We start from the raw sequence: 16,009 nt of genomic DNA on the forward strand, positions 1-16,009 counted from the left end.
ATCAGAGGGGCTGAATCAGAAGGGCTGAAACAGAGGGGCTGAAACAGAGGGGCTGAAACAGAGGGCGAGAAACAGAGGGGCTGAAAAAGAGGGCGAGAAACAGAGGAGCAGAAACAGAGGGCGAGAAACAGAGGGGCTGAAACAGAGGGTCTGAAACATGGGGGCTGAAACAGAGGGGCTGAAACAGAGGGCGAGAAACAGAGGGGCTGAAACAGAGGGCGAGAAACAGAGGGGCTGAAACAGAGGGCGAGAAACAGAGGGGCTGAATCAGAGGGACTGAAACAGAGGGCGAGAAACAGAGGGGCTGAAACAGAGGGTCTGAAACAGAGGGGCTGAAACAGAGGGGCTGAAACAGAGGGCGAGAAACAGAGGGGCTGAAACAGAGGGCGAGAAACAGAGGGGCTGAAACAGAGGGCGAGAAACAGAGGGCGAGAAACAGAGGTACTGAAACAGATGGTCTGAAACAGAGGGGCTGAAACAGAGGGCGAGAAACAGACGGGCAGAAACAGAGGGCGAGAAACAGAGTGACTGAAACAAAGGGGCTGAAACAGAGAGCGCGAAACAGAGGGACTGAAACAGAGGGCGAGAAACAGAGGGGCTGAAACAGAGGGCGAGAAACAGAGGGGCTGAAACAGAGGGCGAGAAACAGAGGGGCTGAAACAGAGGGCAAGAAACACAGGGGCTGAAACAGTGTGGCTGAAACAGAGGGCGAGAAACAGAGGGGCTGAATCAGACGGGCTGAATCAGATGGGACGAAACAGAGGGACTGAAATAGAGGGCGAGAAACAGAGGGGCTGAAACAGAGGGCGAGAAACAGAGGGCGAGAAACAGAGGGGCTGAAAAAGAGGGGCTGAAACAAAAAGGCTGAAACAAAGCGCCTGATACAGAGGGCGAGAAACAGAGGGGCTGAAACAGAGGGCGAGAAACAGAGGGGCTGAAACAGAGGGGCTGAAACAGAGGGGCTGAAACAGTGGGGCTGAAACAGAGGGCGATAAACAGAGAGACTGAAACACAGGGTGAGAAACAGAGGGGCTGAAACAGAGGGCGAGAAACAGAGGGGCTGAAACAGACGGGCTGAAACAGAGGGGCTGAAACAGAGGGGCTGAAACAGAGGGCGAGTAACAGAGTGGCTGAAACAGAGGGCGAGAAACAGAGTGGCTGAAACAGAGGGCAAGAAACAGAGGGGCTGAAACAGAGGGCGAGAAACAGAGGGGCTGAAACAGAGGGGCTGAAACAGAGGGGCGGAAACAGAGGGGCTGAAACAGAGAGCGACAAACAGAGGGGCTGAAACAGAGGGCCAGAAACAGAGCGGCTGAAAAAGAGGGCGAGAAACAGAGGGGCTGAAACAAAGGGGCTGAAACAGTCGGGCTAAAATAGAGGGGCTGAAACAGAGGGCGAGAAACAGAGGGGCTGAAACAGAGGGCGAGAAACATAGGGGCTGAAACAGAGGGCGAGAAACAGAGGGGCTGAAACAGAGGGCGAGAAACAGAGGGGCTGAAACAGAGGGGCTGAAACAGAGGGGCTGAAACAGAGGGGCTGAAACAGAGGGCGAGAAACAGAGGGGCTGAAACAGAGGGCGAGAAACAGAGGGCGAGAAACAGAGGGGCTGAAAAAGAGGGGCTGAAACAAAGGGGCTGAAACAAAGCGCCTGATACAGAGGGCGAGAAACAGAGGGGCTGAAACAGAGGGCGAGAAACAGAGGGGCTGAAACAGAGGGGCTGAAACAGAGGGGCTGAAACAGTGGGGCTGAAACAGAGGGCGATAAACAGAGAGACTGAAACACAGGGTGAGAAACAGAGGGGCTGAAACAGAGGGCGAGAAACAGAGGGGCTGAAACAGAGGGGCTGAAACAGAGGGGCTGAAACAGAGGGCGAGAAACAGAGTGGCTGAAACAGAGGGCGAGAAACAGAGTGGCTGAAACAGAGGGCAAGAAACAGAGGGGCTGAAACAGAGGGCGAGAAACAGAGGGGCTGAAACAGAGGGGCTGAAACAGAGGGGCGGAAACAGAGGGGCTGAAACAGAGAGCGACAAACAAAGGGGCTGAAACAGAGGGCCAGAAACAGAGCGGCTGAAAAAGAGGGGCTGAAACAGTGGGGCTGAATCAGAGGGGCTGATTCAGAGGGGCTGAAACAGAGGGGCTTAATCAGAGGGGCTGAAACAGAGAGCGAGAAACAGAGGGGCTGAAACAGAGGGCCAGAAACAGAGGGCGAGAAACAGAGGGGCTGAAAAAGAGGGGCTGAAACAAAGGGGCTGAAACAAAGCGCCTGATACAGAGGGCGAGAAACAGAGGGGCTGAAACAGAGGGCGATAAACAGAGAGACTGAAACACAGAGTGAGAAACAGAGGGGCTGAAACAGAGGGCGAGAAACAGTGGGGCTGAAACAGAGGGGCTGATACAGAGGGCGAGAAACAGAGCGGCTGAAACAGAGGGCGAGAAACAGAGGAATTGAAACAAAGGGGCTGAAACAGTGGGGCTAAAACAGAGGGGCTGAAACAGAGGGCGAGATATAGAGGGGCTGAAACAGAGGGCGAGAAACAGAGGGGCTGAAACAGAGGGCGAGAAACAGAGGGGCTGAAACGGAAGGCGAGAAACAGAGGGGCTGAAACAGAGGGGCTGAAACAGAGGGGCTGAAACAGAGGGCGAGAAACAGAGGGGCTGAAACAGAGGGCGAGAAACAGAGGGGCTGAAACAGAGGGCGAGAAACAGAGGGGCTGAATCAGAGGGGCTGAAACAGAGGGCGAGAAACAGAGGGGCTGAAACAGAGAGGGAGAAACAGAGGGGCTGAAACAGAGGGGCTGAAACAGAGGGTGAGAAACAGAGGGGCTGAAACAGAGGGCGAGAAACAGAGGGGCTGAAACAGAGGGGCTGATACAGTGGGGCTGAATCAGAGGGGCTGATTCAGAGGGGCTGAAACAGAGGGGCTTAATCAGAGGGGCTGAAACAGAGGGCGAGAAACAGAGGGGCTGAACCAGAGGGCGAGAAACAGAGGGGCAGAAACAGAGGGCGAGAAACAGAGGAGCTGAAACAGAGGGGCTGAAACAGAGAGCACGAAACAGAGGGGCTGAAACAGATGGCGAGAAACAGAGGGACTGAAACAGAGGTCGAGAAACAGAGGGGCTGAAACAGAGGGCAAGAAACAGAGGGGCTGAAACAGAGTGGCTGAAAAAGAAGGGCTGAAACAAAGGGGCTGAAACAGATGGCGAGAAACAGAGGGGCTGAATTAGAGGGGCTGAATCAGAAGGGCTGAAACAGAGGGGCTGAAACAGAGGGGCTGAAACAGAGGGCGAGAAACAGAGGGGCTGAAACAGAGGGCGAGAAACAGAGGAGCAGAAACAGAGGGCGAGAAACAGAGGGGCTGAAACAGTGGGGCTGAAACAGAGGGCAAGAAACAGAGGGGCTGAAACAGAGGGCGAGAAACAGAGGGGCTGAAACAGAGGGGCTGAAACAGAGGGGCTGAAACAGAGGGCGAGAAACAGAGGGGCTGAAACAGAGGGCGAGAAACAGAGGGGCTGAACCAAGGGGCTGAAACAGAGGGGCTGAAACAGAGGGCGAGAAACAGAGGGGCTGAAAAAAGGGCGAGAAACAGAGGGGCTGAAACAGAGGGGAAGAAACAGAGGGGCTGAAACAGAGGGGCTGAATCGGACGGGCTGAAACAGAGGGGCTGAAACAGAGGGGCTGAAACAGAGGGCAAGAAACAGAGGGGCTGAAACAGAGGGGCTGAAACAGAGGGGCTGAAACAGAGGGGCTGAATCAGAGTGGCTGAATCAGAGTGGCTGAAACAGAGGGGCTGAAACAGAGGGCGAGAAACTAAGGGACTGAATCAGAGGGGCTGAAACAGTGGGGCTGAAACAGAGGGGCTGAAACAGACGGGCTGAAACAGAGAGCCTGAAACAGAGGGACTGAAACAGAGGGGCTGAAATAGAGGGGCTGAAACAGAGGGGCTGAATCAGAGGGGCTGAAACAGAGGGGCTGAATCAGAGGGGCTGAAACTGAGGGCGAGAAACAGAGGGGCTGAAACAGAGGGGCTGAATCAGAGGGGCTGAAACAGAGGGTCTGAAACAGAGGGCGAGAAACAGAGAGGCTGAAACAGAGGGCGAGAAACAGAGGGGCTGAAACAGAGGGCAAGAAACAGAGGGGCTGAAACAGAGGGCGAGAAACAGAGGGGCTGAAACAGAGGGGCTTAAACAGAGGGGCTGAAACAGAGGGGCTGAAACAGAGGGCGAGAAACAGAGGGGCTGAAACAGAGGGCGAGAAACAGAGGGGCTGAAACAGAGGGCAAGAAACAGAGGGCGAGAAACAGAGGGACTGAAACAGAGGTTCTGAAACAGAGGGGCTGAAACAGAGGGCGAGAAACAGACGGGCAGAAACAGAGGGTGAGGAACAGAGGGACTGAAACAAAGGGTCTGAAACAGAGAGCGCGAAACAGAGGGACTGAAACAGAGGGCGAGAAACAGAGGGGCTGAAACAGAGGGCGAGAAACAGAGGGGCTGAAACAGAGGGCGAGAAACAGAGGGGCTGAAACAGAGGGTAAGAAACTGAGGGGCTCAAACAGTGTGGCTGAAACAGAGGGCGAGAAACAGAGGGGCTGAATCAGACGGGCTGAATCAGATGGGCTGAAACAGAGGGGCTGAAACAGAGGGCGAGAAAGAGAGGGGCTGAAACAGAGGGCGTGAAACAGAGGGCGAGAAACAGAGGGGCTGAAAAAGAGGGGCTGAAACAAAGGGGCTGAAACAAAGCGCCTGATACAGAGGGCGAGAAACAGAGGGGCTGAAACAGAGGGCGAGAAACAGAGGGGCTGAAACAGAGGGGCTGAAACAGAGGGTCTGAAACAGTGGGGCTGAAACAGAGGGCGAGAAACAGAGAGGCTGAAACACAGGGCGAGAAACAGAGGGGCTGAAACAGAGGGCGAGAAACAGAGGGGCTGAAACAGAGGGACTTAAACAGAGGGGCTGAAACAGAGGGGCTGAAAGAGAGGGCGAGAAACAGAGTGGCTGAAACAGAGGGCGAGAAACAGAGTGGCTGAAACAGAGGGCAAGAAACAGAGGGGCTGAAACAGAGGGCGAGAAACAGAGGGGCTGAAACAGAGGGGCTGAAACAGAGCGGCTGAAACAGAGGGTGAGAAACAGAGTGGCTGAAACAAAGGGGCTGAAACAGTGGGGTTAAAATAGAGGGGTGAAACAGAGGGCGAGTAATAGAGGGGCTGAAACAGAGGGCGAGAAACAGAGGGGCTGAAACAGAGGGCGAGAAACAGAGGGGCTGAAACAGAGGGCGAGAAACAGAGGGGCTGAAACAGAGGGGCTGAAACAGAGGGGCTGAAACAGAGGGCGAGAAACAGAGGGGCTGAAACAGAGGGCGAGAAACAGAGGGGCTGAAACAGAGTGGCTGAAACAAAGGGGCTGAAACAGTGGGGCTAAAATAGAGGGGCTGAAACAGAGGGCGAGAAATAGAGGGGCTGTAACAGAGGGCGAGAAACAGAGGGGCTGAAACAGAGGGCGAGAAACAGAGGGGCTGAAACAGAGGGCGAGAAACAGAGGGGCTGAAACAGAGTGGCTGAAACAGAGGGGCTGAAACAGAGTGCGAGAAACAGAGGGGCTGAAACAGAGGGCGAGAAACAGAGGGGCTGAATCAGAGGGACTGAAACAGAGGGCGAGAAACAGAGGGGCTGAAACAGAGGGGCTGAAACAGAGGGGCTGAAACAGAGGGGCTGAAATAGAGGGCGAGAAACAGAGCGGCTGAAACAGAGGGCGAGAAACAGAGGGGCTGAAACAGAGGGCGAGAAACAGAGGGCGAGAAACAGAGGTACTGAAACAGAGGGTCTGAAACAGAGGGGCTGAAACAGAGGGCGAGAAACAGACGGGCAGAAACAGAGGGCGAGAAACAGAGTGACTGAAACAAAGGGGCTGAAACAGAGAGCGCGAAACAGAGGGACTGAAACAGAGGGCGAGAAACAGAGGGGCTGAAACAGAGGGCGAGAAACAGAGGGGCTGAAACAGAGGGCGAGAAACAGAGGGGCTGAAACAGAGGGCAAGAAACACAGGGGCTGAAACAGTGTGGCTGAAACAGAGGGCGAGAAACAGAGGGGCTGAATCAGACGGGCTGAATCAGATTGGATGAAACAGAGGGACTGAAACAGAGGGTGAGAAACAGAGGGGCTGAAACAGAGGGCGAGAAACAGAGGGCGAGAAACAGAGGGGCTGAAAAAGAGGGGCTGAAACAAAGGGGCTGAAACAAAGCGCCTGATACAGAGGGCGAGAAACAGAGGGGCTGAAACAGAGGGCGAGAAACAGAGGGGCTGAAACAGACGGGCTGAAACAGAGGGGCTGAAACAGAGGGGCTGAAACAGAGGGCGAGAAACAGAGTGGCTGAAACAGAGGGCGAGAAACAGAGTGGCTGAAACAGAGGGCAAGAAACAGAGGGGCTGAAACAGAGGGCGAGAAACAGAGGGGCTGAAACAGAGGGGCTGAAACAGAGGGGCGGTAACAGAGGGGCTGAAACAGAGAGCGACAAACAGAGGGGCTGAAACAGAGGGCCAGAAACAGAGCGGCTGAAAAAGAGGGCGAGAAACAGAGGGGCTGAAACAAAGGGGCTGAAACAGTCGGGCTAAAATAGAGGGGCTGAAACAGAGGGCGAGAAACAGAGGGGCTGAAACAGAGGGCGAGAAACATAGGGGCTGAAACAGAGGGCGAGAAACAGAGGGGCTGAAACAGAGGGCGAGAAACAGAGGGGCTGAAACAGAGGGGCTGAAACAGAGGGGCTGAAACAGAGGGCGAGAAACAGAGAGGCTGAAACAGAGGGCGAGAAACAGAGTTGCTGAAACAGAGGGCAAGAAACAGAGGGGGTGAAACAGAGGGCGAGAAACAGAGGGGCTGAAACAGAGTGGATGAAACAGAGGGGCTGAAACAGAGGGGCTGAAACAGAGAGCGAGAAACAGAGGGGCTGAAACAGAGGGCCAGAAACAGAGGGCGAGAAACAGAGGGACTGAAACAGTGGGGCTGAAACAGAGGGGCTGATACAGAGGGCGAGAAACAGAGCGGCTGGAACAGAGGGCGAGTAACAGAGGGGTTGAAACAAAGGGGCTGAAACAGTGGGGCTAAAACAGAGAGGCTGAAACAGAGGGCGAGAAATAGATGGGCTGAAACAGAGGGCGAGAAACAGAGGGGCTGAACCAGAGGGCGAGAAACAGAGGTGCAGAAACAGAGGGCGAGAAACAGAGGAGCTGAAACAGAGGGGCTGAAACAGAGAGCACGAAACAGAGGGGCTGAAACAGATGGCGAGAAACAGAGGGACTGAAACAGAGGTCGAGAAACAGAGGGGCTGAAACAGAGGGCAAGAAACAGAGGGGCTGAAACAGACTGGCTGAAAAAGAAGGGCTGAAACAAAGGGGCTGAAACAGATGGCGAGAAACAGAGGGGCTGAATCAGAGGGGCTGAATCAGAAGGGCTGAAACAGAGGGGCTGAAACAGAGGGGCTGAAACAGAGGGCGAGAAACAGAGGGGCTGAAACAGAGGGCGAGAAACAGAGGGGCTGCAACAGAGGGGCTGAAACAGAGGGGCTGAAACAGAGGGCGAGAAACAGAGGGGCTGAAACAGAGGGCGAGAAACGGAGGGGCTGAATCAGAGGGGCTGAAACAGAGGGCGAGAAACAGAGGGGCTGAAACAGAGGGGCTGAAACAGAGGGGCTGAAACAGAGGGGCTGAAACAGAGGGCGAGAAACAGAGAGGCTGAAACGGAGGGCGAGAAACAGAGTGGCTGAAACAGAGGGCAAGAAACAGAGGGGCTGAAACAGAGGGCGAGAAACAGAGGGGCTGAAACAGAGGGGCTGAAACAGAGGGGCTGAAACAGAGAGCAAGAAACAGAGGGGCTGAAACAGAGGGCCAGAAACAGAGGGCGAGAAACAGAGGGACTGAAACAGTGGGGCTGAAACAGAGGGGCTGATACAGAGGGCGAGAAACAGAGGGGCTGAAACAGAGGGCGAGAAACAGAGGGGCTGAAACAAAGGGGCTGAAACAGTGGGGCTAAAACAGAGGGGCTGAAACAGAGGGCGAGAAATAGAGGGGCTGAAACAGAGGGCGAGAAACAGAGGGGCTGAAACACAGGGCGAGAAACAGAGGGGCTGAAACAGAAGGCGAGAAACAGAGGGGCTGAAACAGAAGGCGAGAAACAGAGGGGCTGAAACAGAGGGGCTGAAACAGAGGGGCTGAAACAGAGGGCAAGAAACAGAGGGGCTGAAACAGAGGGCGAGAAACAGAGGGGCTGAAACAGAGGGCGAGAAACAGAGGGGCTGAATCAGAGGGGCTGAAACAGAGGGCGAGAAACAGAGGGGCAGAAACAGAGAGCGAGAAACAGAGGGGCAGAAACAGAGGGGCTGAAACAGAGGGTGAGAAACAGAGGGGCTGAAACAGAGGGCGAGAAACAGAGGGGCTGAAACAGAGGGGCTGAAACAGAGGGGCTGAATCAGAGGGGCTGATTCAGAGGGGCTGAAACAGAGGGGCTTAATCAGACGGGCTGAATCAGAGGGCGAGAAACAGAGGGGCTGAAACAGAGGGCGAGAAACAGAGGGGCAGAGACAGAGGGCGAGAAACAGAGGAGCTGAAACAGAGGGGCTGAAACAGAGAGCGCGAAACAGAGGGGCTGAAACAGATGGCGAGAAACAGAGGGACTGAAACAGAGGTCGAGAAACAGAGGGGCTGAAACAGAGGGCAAGAAACAGAGGGGCTGAAACAGAGTGGCTGAAACAGAAGGGCTGAAACAGAGGGGCTGAAACAGAGGGCGAGAAACAGAGGGGCTGAATCAGAGGCGCTGAATCAGAAGTGCTGAAACAGAGGGGCTGAATCAGAGGGGCTGAAACAGAAGGCGAGAAACAGAGGGGCTGAAACAGAGGGCGAGAAACTGAGGGGCTGAAACAGAGTGCGACAAACAGAGGGGCTGAAACAGAGGGGCTGAATCAGAAGTGCTGAAACAGAGGGGCTGAATCAGTGGGGCTGAAACAGATGGCGAGAAACAGAGGGGCTGAAACAGAGGGCGAGAAACAGAGGGCTGAAACAGAGGGCGAGAAACAGAGGGGCTGAAACAGAGGGGCTGAAACAGAGGTGCTGAAACAGAGGGGCTGAAACAGAGGGGCTGAAACAGAGGGCGAGTAACAGAGTGGCTGAAACAGAGGGCGAGAAACAGAGTTGCTGAAACAGAGGGCAAGAAACAGAGGGGCTGAAACAGTGGGCGAGAAACAAAGGGGCTGAAACAGAGGGGCTGAAACAGAGGGGCGGAAACAGAGGGGCTGAAACAGAGCGACAAACAGAGGGGCTGAAACAGAGGGCCAGAAACAGAGCGGCTGAAAAAGAGGGCGAGAAACAGAGGGGCTGAAACAAAGGGGCTGAAACAGTCGGGCTAAAATAGAGGGGCTGAAACAGAGGGCGAGAAACAGAGGGGCTGAAACAGAGGGCGGGAAACATAGGGGCTGAAACAGAGGGCGAGAAACAGAGGGGCTAAATCAGAGGGGCTGAAACAGAGGGCGAGAAACAGAGGGGCTGAAACAGAGGGGCTGAAACAGAGGGGCTGAAACAGAGGGGCTGAAACAGAGGGCGAGAAACAGAGAGGCTGAAACAGACGGCGAGAAACAGAGTTGCTGAAACAGAGGGCAAGAAACAGAGGGGCTGAAACAGAGGGCGAGAAACAGAGGGGCTGAAACAGAGGGGCTGAAACAGAGGGGCTGATACAGAGGGGCTGAAACAGAGAGCGAGAAACAGAGGGGCTGAAACAGAGGGCCAGAAACAGAGGGCGAGAAACAGAGGGACTGAAACAGTGGGGCTGAAACAGAGGGGCTGATACAGAGGGCGAGAAACAGAGCGGCTGAAACAGAGGGCGAGAAACAGAGGGGTTCAAACAAAGGAGCTGAAACAGTGGGGCTAAAACAGAGGGGCCGAAACAGAGGGCGAGAAATAGAGGGGCTGAAACAGAGGGCGAGAAACAGAGGGGCTGAAACAGAGGGCGAGAAACAGAGGGGCTGAAACAGAAGGCGAGAAACAGAGGGGCTGAAACAGAGGGGCTGAAACAGAGGGGCTGAAACAGAGGGCGAGAAACAGAGGGGCTGAAACAGAGGGCGAGAAACAGAGGGGCTGAAACAGAGGGCGAGAAACAGAGGTGCTGAATCAGAGGGGCTGAAACAGAGGGCGAGAAACAGAGGGGCTGAAACAGAGAGGGAGAAACAGAGGGGCTGAAACAGAGGGGCTGAAACAGAGGGTGAGAAACAGAGGGGCTGAAACAGAGGGCGAGAAACAGAGGGGCTGAAACAGAGGGGCTGAAACAGTGGGGCTGAATCAGAGGGGCTGATTCAGAGGGGCTGAAACAGAGGGGCTTAATCAGAGGGGCTGAAACAGAGGGCGAGAAACAGAGGGGCTGAACCACAGGGCGAGAAATAGAGAGGCTGAAACAGAGGGCGAGAAACAGAGTGGCTGAAACAGAGGGCAAGAAACAGAGAGGCTGAAACAGAGGGCGAGAAACAGAGGGGCTGAAACAGAGGGGCTGAAACAGAGAGCGCGAAACAGAGGGGCTGAAACAGATGGCGAGAAACAGAGGGACTGAAACAGAGGTCGAGAAACAGAGGGGCTGAAACAGAGGGCAAGAAACAGAGGGGCTGAAACAGAGTGGCTGAAAAAGAAGGGCTGAATCAAAGGGGCTGAAACAGAGGGGCTGAATCAGAAGGGCTGAAACAGAGGGGCTGAAACAGAGGGGCTGAAACAGAGGGCGAGAAACAGAGGGGCTGAAACAGAGGGCGAGAAACAGAGGGGCTGAAACAGAGGGGCTGAAACAGAGGGGCTGAAACAGAGGGCGAGAAACAGAGGGGCTGAAACAGAGGGCGAGAAACGGAGGGGCTGAATCAGAGGGGCTGAAACAGAGGGCGAGAAACAGAGGGGCTGAAACAGAGGGGCTGAAACAGAGGGGCTGAGACAGAGGGGCTGAAACAGAGGGCGAGAAACAGAGGGGCTGAAACAGAGGGCGAGAAACAGAGTGGTTGAAACAGAGGGCAAGAAACAGAGGGGCTGAAACAGAGGGCGAGAAACAGAGGGGCTGAAACAGAGGGGCTGAAACAGAGGGGCTGAAACAGAGAGCGAGAAACAGAGGGGCTGAAAAAGAGGGCTAGAAACAGAGGGCGAGAAACAGAGGGACTGAAACAGTGGGGCTGAAACAGAGGGGCTGATAAAGAGGGCGAGAAACAGAGCGGCTGAAACAGAGGGAGAGAAACAGAGGGGCTGAAACAAAGGGGCTGAAACAGTGGGGCTAAAACAGAGGGTCTGAAACAGAGGGCGAGAAATAGAGGGGCTGAAACAGAGGGCCAGAAACAGAGGGGCTGAAACAGAGGGCGAGAAACAGAGGGGCTGAAACAGAAGGCGAGAAACAGAGGGGCTGAAACAGAAGGCGAGAAACAGAGGGGCTGAAACAGAGGGGCTGAAACAGAGGGGCTGAAACAGAGGGCAAGAAACAGAGGGGCTGAAACAGAGGGCGAGAAACAGAGGGGCTGAAACAGAGGGCGAGAAACAGAGGGGCTGAATCAGAGGGGCTGAAACAGAGGGCGAGAAACAGAGGGGCAGAAACAGAGAGCGAGAAACAGAGCGGCTGAAACAGAGGGGCTGAAACAGAGGGTGAGAAACAGAGGGGCTGAAACAGAGGGCGAGAAACAGAGGGGCTGAAACAGAGGGGCTGAAACAGAGGGGCTGAATCAGAGGGGCTGATTCAGAGGGGCTGAAACAGAAGTGCTGAAACAGAAGGGCTGAAACAGAGGGGCTGAAACAGAGGTCGAGAAACAGAGGGGCTGAAACAGAGGGCAAGAAACAGAGGGGCTGAAACAGAGTGGCTGAAACAGAAGGGCTGAAACAGAGGGGCTGAAACAGAGGGCGAGAAACAGAGGGGCTGAATCAGAGGGGCTGAATCAGAAGTGCTGAAACAGAGGGGCTGAATCAGAGGGGCTGAAACAGAAGGCGAGAAACAGAGGGGCTGAAACAGAGGGCGAGAAACTGAGCGGCAGAAACAGAGTGCGACAAACAGAGGGGCTGAAACAGAGGGGCTGAAACAGAGGGGCTGAATCAGAGGGGCTGAATCAGAAGGGCTGAAACAGAGGGGCTGAATCAGAGGGGCTGAAACAGAGGGCGAGAAACAGAGGGGCTGAAACAGAGGGCGAGAAACAGAGGGGCTGAAACAGATGGCGAGAAACAGAGGGGCTGAAACAGAGGGGCTGAAACAGAGGGGCTGAAACAGAGGGCGAGAAACAGATGGGCTGAAACAGAGGGCGAGAAACAGAGGGGCTGAAACAGAGGGCGAGAAACAGAGGGGCTGAAACAGAGGGCGAGAAACAGAGGGGCTGAAACAGAGGGGCTGAAACAGAGGGGCTGAAACAGAGGTCGAGAAACAGAGGGGCTGAATCAGAGGGGCTGAAACAGAGGGCGAGAAACAGAGGGGCTGAAACAGAGGGGCTGAAACAGAGGGGCTGAAACATAGGGGCTGAAACAGAGGGCGAGAAACAGAGGGGCTGAATCAGAGGGGCTGAAACAGAGGGCGAGAAACAGAGGGGCTGAAACAGAGGGGCTGAAACAGAGGGGCTGAAACAGAGAGGCTGAAACAGACGGCGAGAAACAGAGTTGCTGAAACAGAGGGCAAGAAACAGAGGGGCTGAAACAGAGGGCGAGAAACAGAGGGGCTGAAACAGAGGGGCTGAAACAGAGGGGCTGAAACAGAGGGGCTGAAACAGAGAGCGAGAAACAGAGGGGCTGAAACAGAGGGCCAGAAACAGAGGGCGAGAAACAGAGGGACTGAAACAGTGGGGCTGAAACAGAGGGGCTGATACAGAGGGCGAGAAACAGAGCGGCTGAAACAGAGGGCGAGAAACAGAGGGGTTCAAACAAAGGGGCTGAAACAGTGGGGCTAAAACAGAGGGGCCGAAACAGAGGGCGAGAAATAGAGGGGCTGAAACAGAGGGTGAGAAACAGAGGGGCTGAAACAGAGGGCGAGAAACAGAGGGGCTGAAACAGAAGGCGAGAAACAGAGGGGCTGAAACAGAGGGGCTGAAACAGAGGGGCTGAAACAGAGGGCGAGAAACAGAGGGGCTGAAACAGAGGGCGAGAAACAGAGGGGCTGAAACAGAGGGCGAGAAACAGAGGTGCTGAATCAGAGGGGCTGAAACAGAGGGCGAGAAACAGAGGGGCTGAAACAGAGGGGCTGAAACAGTGGGGCTGAATCAGAGGGGCTGATTCAGAGGGGCTGAAACAGAGGGGCTTAATCAGAGGGGCTGAAACAGAGGGCGAGAAACAGAGGGGCTGAACCACAGGGCGAGAAACAGAGAGGCTGAAACAGAGGGCGAGAAACAGAGTGGCTGAAACAGAGGGCAAGAAACAGAGAGGCTGAAACAGAGGGCGAGAAACAGAGGGGCTGAAACAGAGGGGCTGAAACAGAGAGCGCGAAACAGAGGGGCTGAAACAGATGTCGAGAAACAGAGGGACTGAAACAGAGGTCGAGAAACAGAGGGGCTGAAACAGAGGGCAAGAAACAGAGGGGCTGAAACAGAGTGGCTGAAAAAGAAGGGCTGAATCAAAGGGGCTGAAACAGAGGGGCTGAATCAGAAGGGCTGAAACAGAGGGGCTGAAACAGAGGGGCTGAAACAGAGGGCGAGAAACAGAGGGGCTGAAACAGAGGGCGAGAAACAGAGGGGCTGAAACAGAGGGGCTGAAACAGAGGGGCTGAAACTGAGGGCGAGAAACAGAGGGGCTGAAACAGAGGGCGAGAAACGGAGGGGCTGAATCAGAGGGGCTGAAACAGAGGGCGAGAAACAGAGGGGCTGAAACAGAGGGGCTGAAACAGAGGGGCTGAGACAGAGGGGCTGAAACAGAGGGCGAGAAACAGAGAGGCTGAAACAGAGGGCGAGAAACAGAGTGGCTGAAACAGAGGGCAAGAAACAGAGGGGCTGAAACAGAGGGCGAGAAACAGAGGGGCTGAAACAGTGGGGCTGAAACAGAGGGGCTGATAAAGAGGGCGAGAAACAGAGCGGCTGAAACAGAGGGAGAGAAACAGAGGGGCTGAAACAAAGGGGCTGAAACAGTGGGGCTAAAACAGAGGGTCTGAAACAGAGGGCGAGAAATAGAGGGGCTGAAACAGAGGGCCAGAAACAGAGGGGCTGAAACAGAGGGCGAGAAACAGAGGGGCTGAAACAGAAAGCGAGAAACAGAGGGGCTGAAACAGAAGGCGAGAAACAGAGGGGCTGAAACAGAGGGGCTGAAACAGAGGGGCTGAAACAGAGGGCAAGAAACAGAGGGGCTGAAACAGAGAGCGAGAAACAGAGCGGCTGAAACAGAGGGGCTGAAACAGAGGGTGAGAAACAGAGGGGCTGAAACAGAGGGCGAGAAACAGAGGGGCTGAAACAGAGGGGCTGAAACAGAGGGGCTGAATCAGAGGGGCTGATTCAGAGGGGCTGAAACAGAAGTGCTGAAACAGAAGGGCTGAAACAGAGGGGCTGAAACAGAGGGCGAGAAACAGAGGGGCTGAAACAGAGGGCAAGAAACAGAGGGGCTGAAACAGAGTGGCTGAAACAGAAGGGCTGAAACAGAGGGGCTGAAACAGAGGGCGAGAAACAGAGGGGCTGAATCAGAGGGACTGAATCAGAAGTGCTGAAACAGAGGGGCTGAATCAGAGGGGCTGAAACAGAAGGCGAGAAACAGAGGGGCTGAAACAGAGGGCGAGAAACTGAGCGGCAGAAACAGAGTGCGACAAACAGAGGGGCTGAAACAGAGGGGCTGAAACAGAGGGGCTGAATCAGAGGGGCTGAATCAGAAGGGCTGAAACAGAGGGGCTGAATCAGAGGGGCTGAAACAGAGGGCGAGAAACAGAGGGGCTGAAACAGAGGGCGAGAAACAGAGGGGCTGAAACAGATGGCGAGAAACAGAGGGGCTGAAACAGAGGGGCTGAAACAGAGGGGCTGAAACAGAGGGCGAGAAACAGATGGGCTGAAACAGAGGGCGAGAAACAGAGGGGCTGAAACAGAGGGCGAGAAACAGAGGGGCTGAAACAGAGGGCGAGAAACAGAGGGGCTGAAACAGAGGGGCTGAAACAGAGGGGCTGAAACAGAGGTCGAGAAACAGAGGGGCTGAATCAGAGGGGCTGAAACAGAGGGCGAGAAACAGAGGGGCTGAAACAGAGGGGCTGAAACAGAGGGGCTGAAACAGAGGGGCTGAAACAGAGGGCGAGAAACAGAGAGGCTGAAACAGAGGGCGAGAAACAGAGAGGCTGAAACAGAGGGCAAGAAACAGAGGGGCTGAAACAGAGGGCGAGAAACAGAGGGGCCGAAACAGAGGGGCTGAAACAGAGGGGCTGAAACAGAGAGCGAGAAACAGAGGGGCTGAAACAGTGGGTCTGAAACAGAGGGGCTGATACAGAGGGCGAGAAACAGAGAGGCTGAAACAGAGGGCGAGAAACAGAGGGGCTGAAACAAAGGGGCTGAAACAGTGGGGCTAAAACAGAGGGGCTGAAACAGAGGGCGAGAAATAGAGGCGCTGAAACAGAGGGCGAGAAACAGAGGGGCTGAAACAGAGGGCGAGAAACAGAGGGGCTGAAACAGAAGGCGAGAAACAGAGGGGCTGAAACAGAGGGGCTGATACAGAGGGCGAGAAACAGAGAGGTTGAAACAGAGGGCGAGAAACAGAGGGGCTGAAACAAAGAGGCTGAAACAGTGGGGCTAAAACAGAGGGGCTGAAACAGAGGGCGAGAAATAGAGGGGCTGAAACAGAGGGCGAGAAACAGAGGGGCTGAAACAGAGGGCGAGAAACAGAGGGGCTGAAACAGAAGGCGAGAAACAGAGGGGCTGAAACAGAGGGCTGAAACAGAGGGCGAGAAACAGAGGGGCTGAAACAGAGGGCGAGAAACAGAGGGGCTGAAACAGAGGGCGAGAAGCAGAGGGGCTGAATCAGAGGGGCTGAAAAAGAGGGCGAGAAACAGAGGGGCTGAAACAGAGAGCGAGAAACAGAGGGGCTGA

Source organism: Chiloscyllium punctatum, unplaced genomic scaffold (genome assembly GCF_047496795.1).
Source record: "Chiloscyllium punctatum isolate Juve2018m unplaced genomic scaffold, sChiPun1.3 scaffold_56, whole genome shotgun sequence".
In the NCBI taxonomy this organism is placed as follows: Eukaryota; Metazoa; Chordata; class Chondrichthyes; order Orectolobiformes; family Hemiscylliidae; genus Chiloscyllium; species Chiloscyllium punctatum.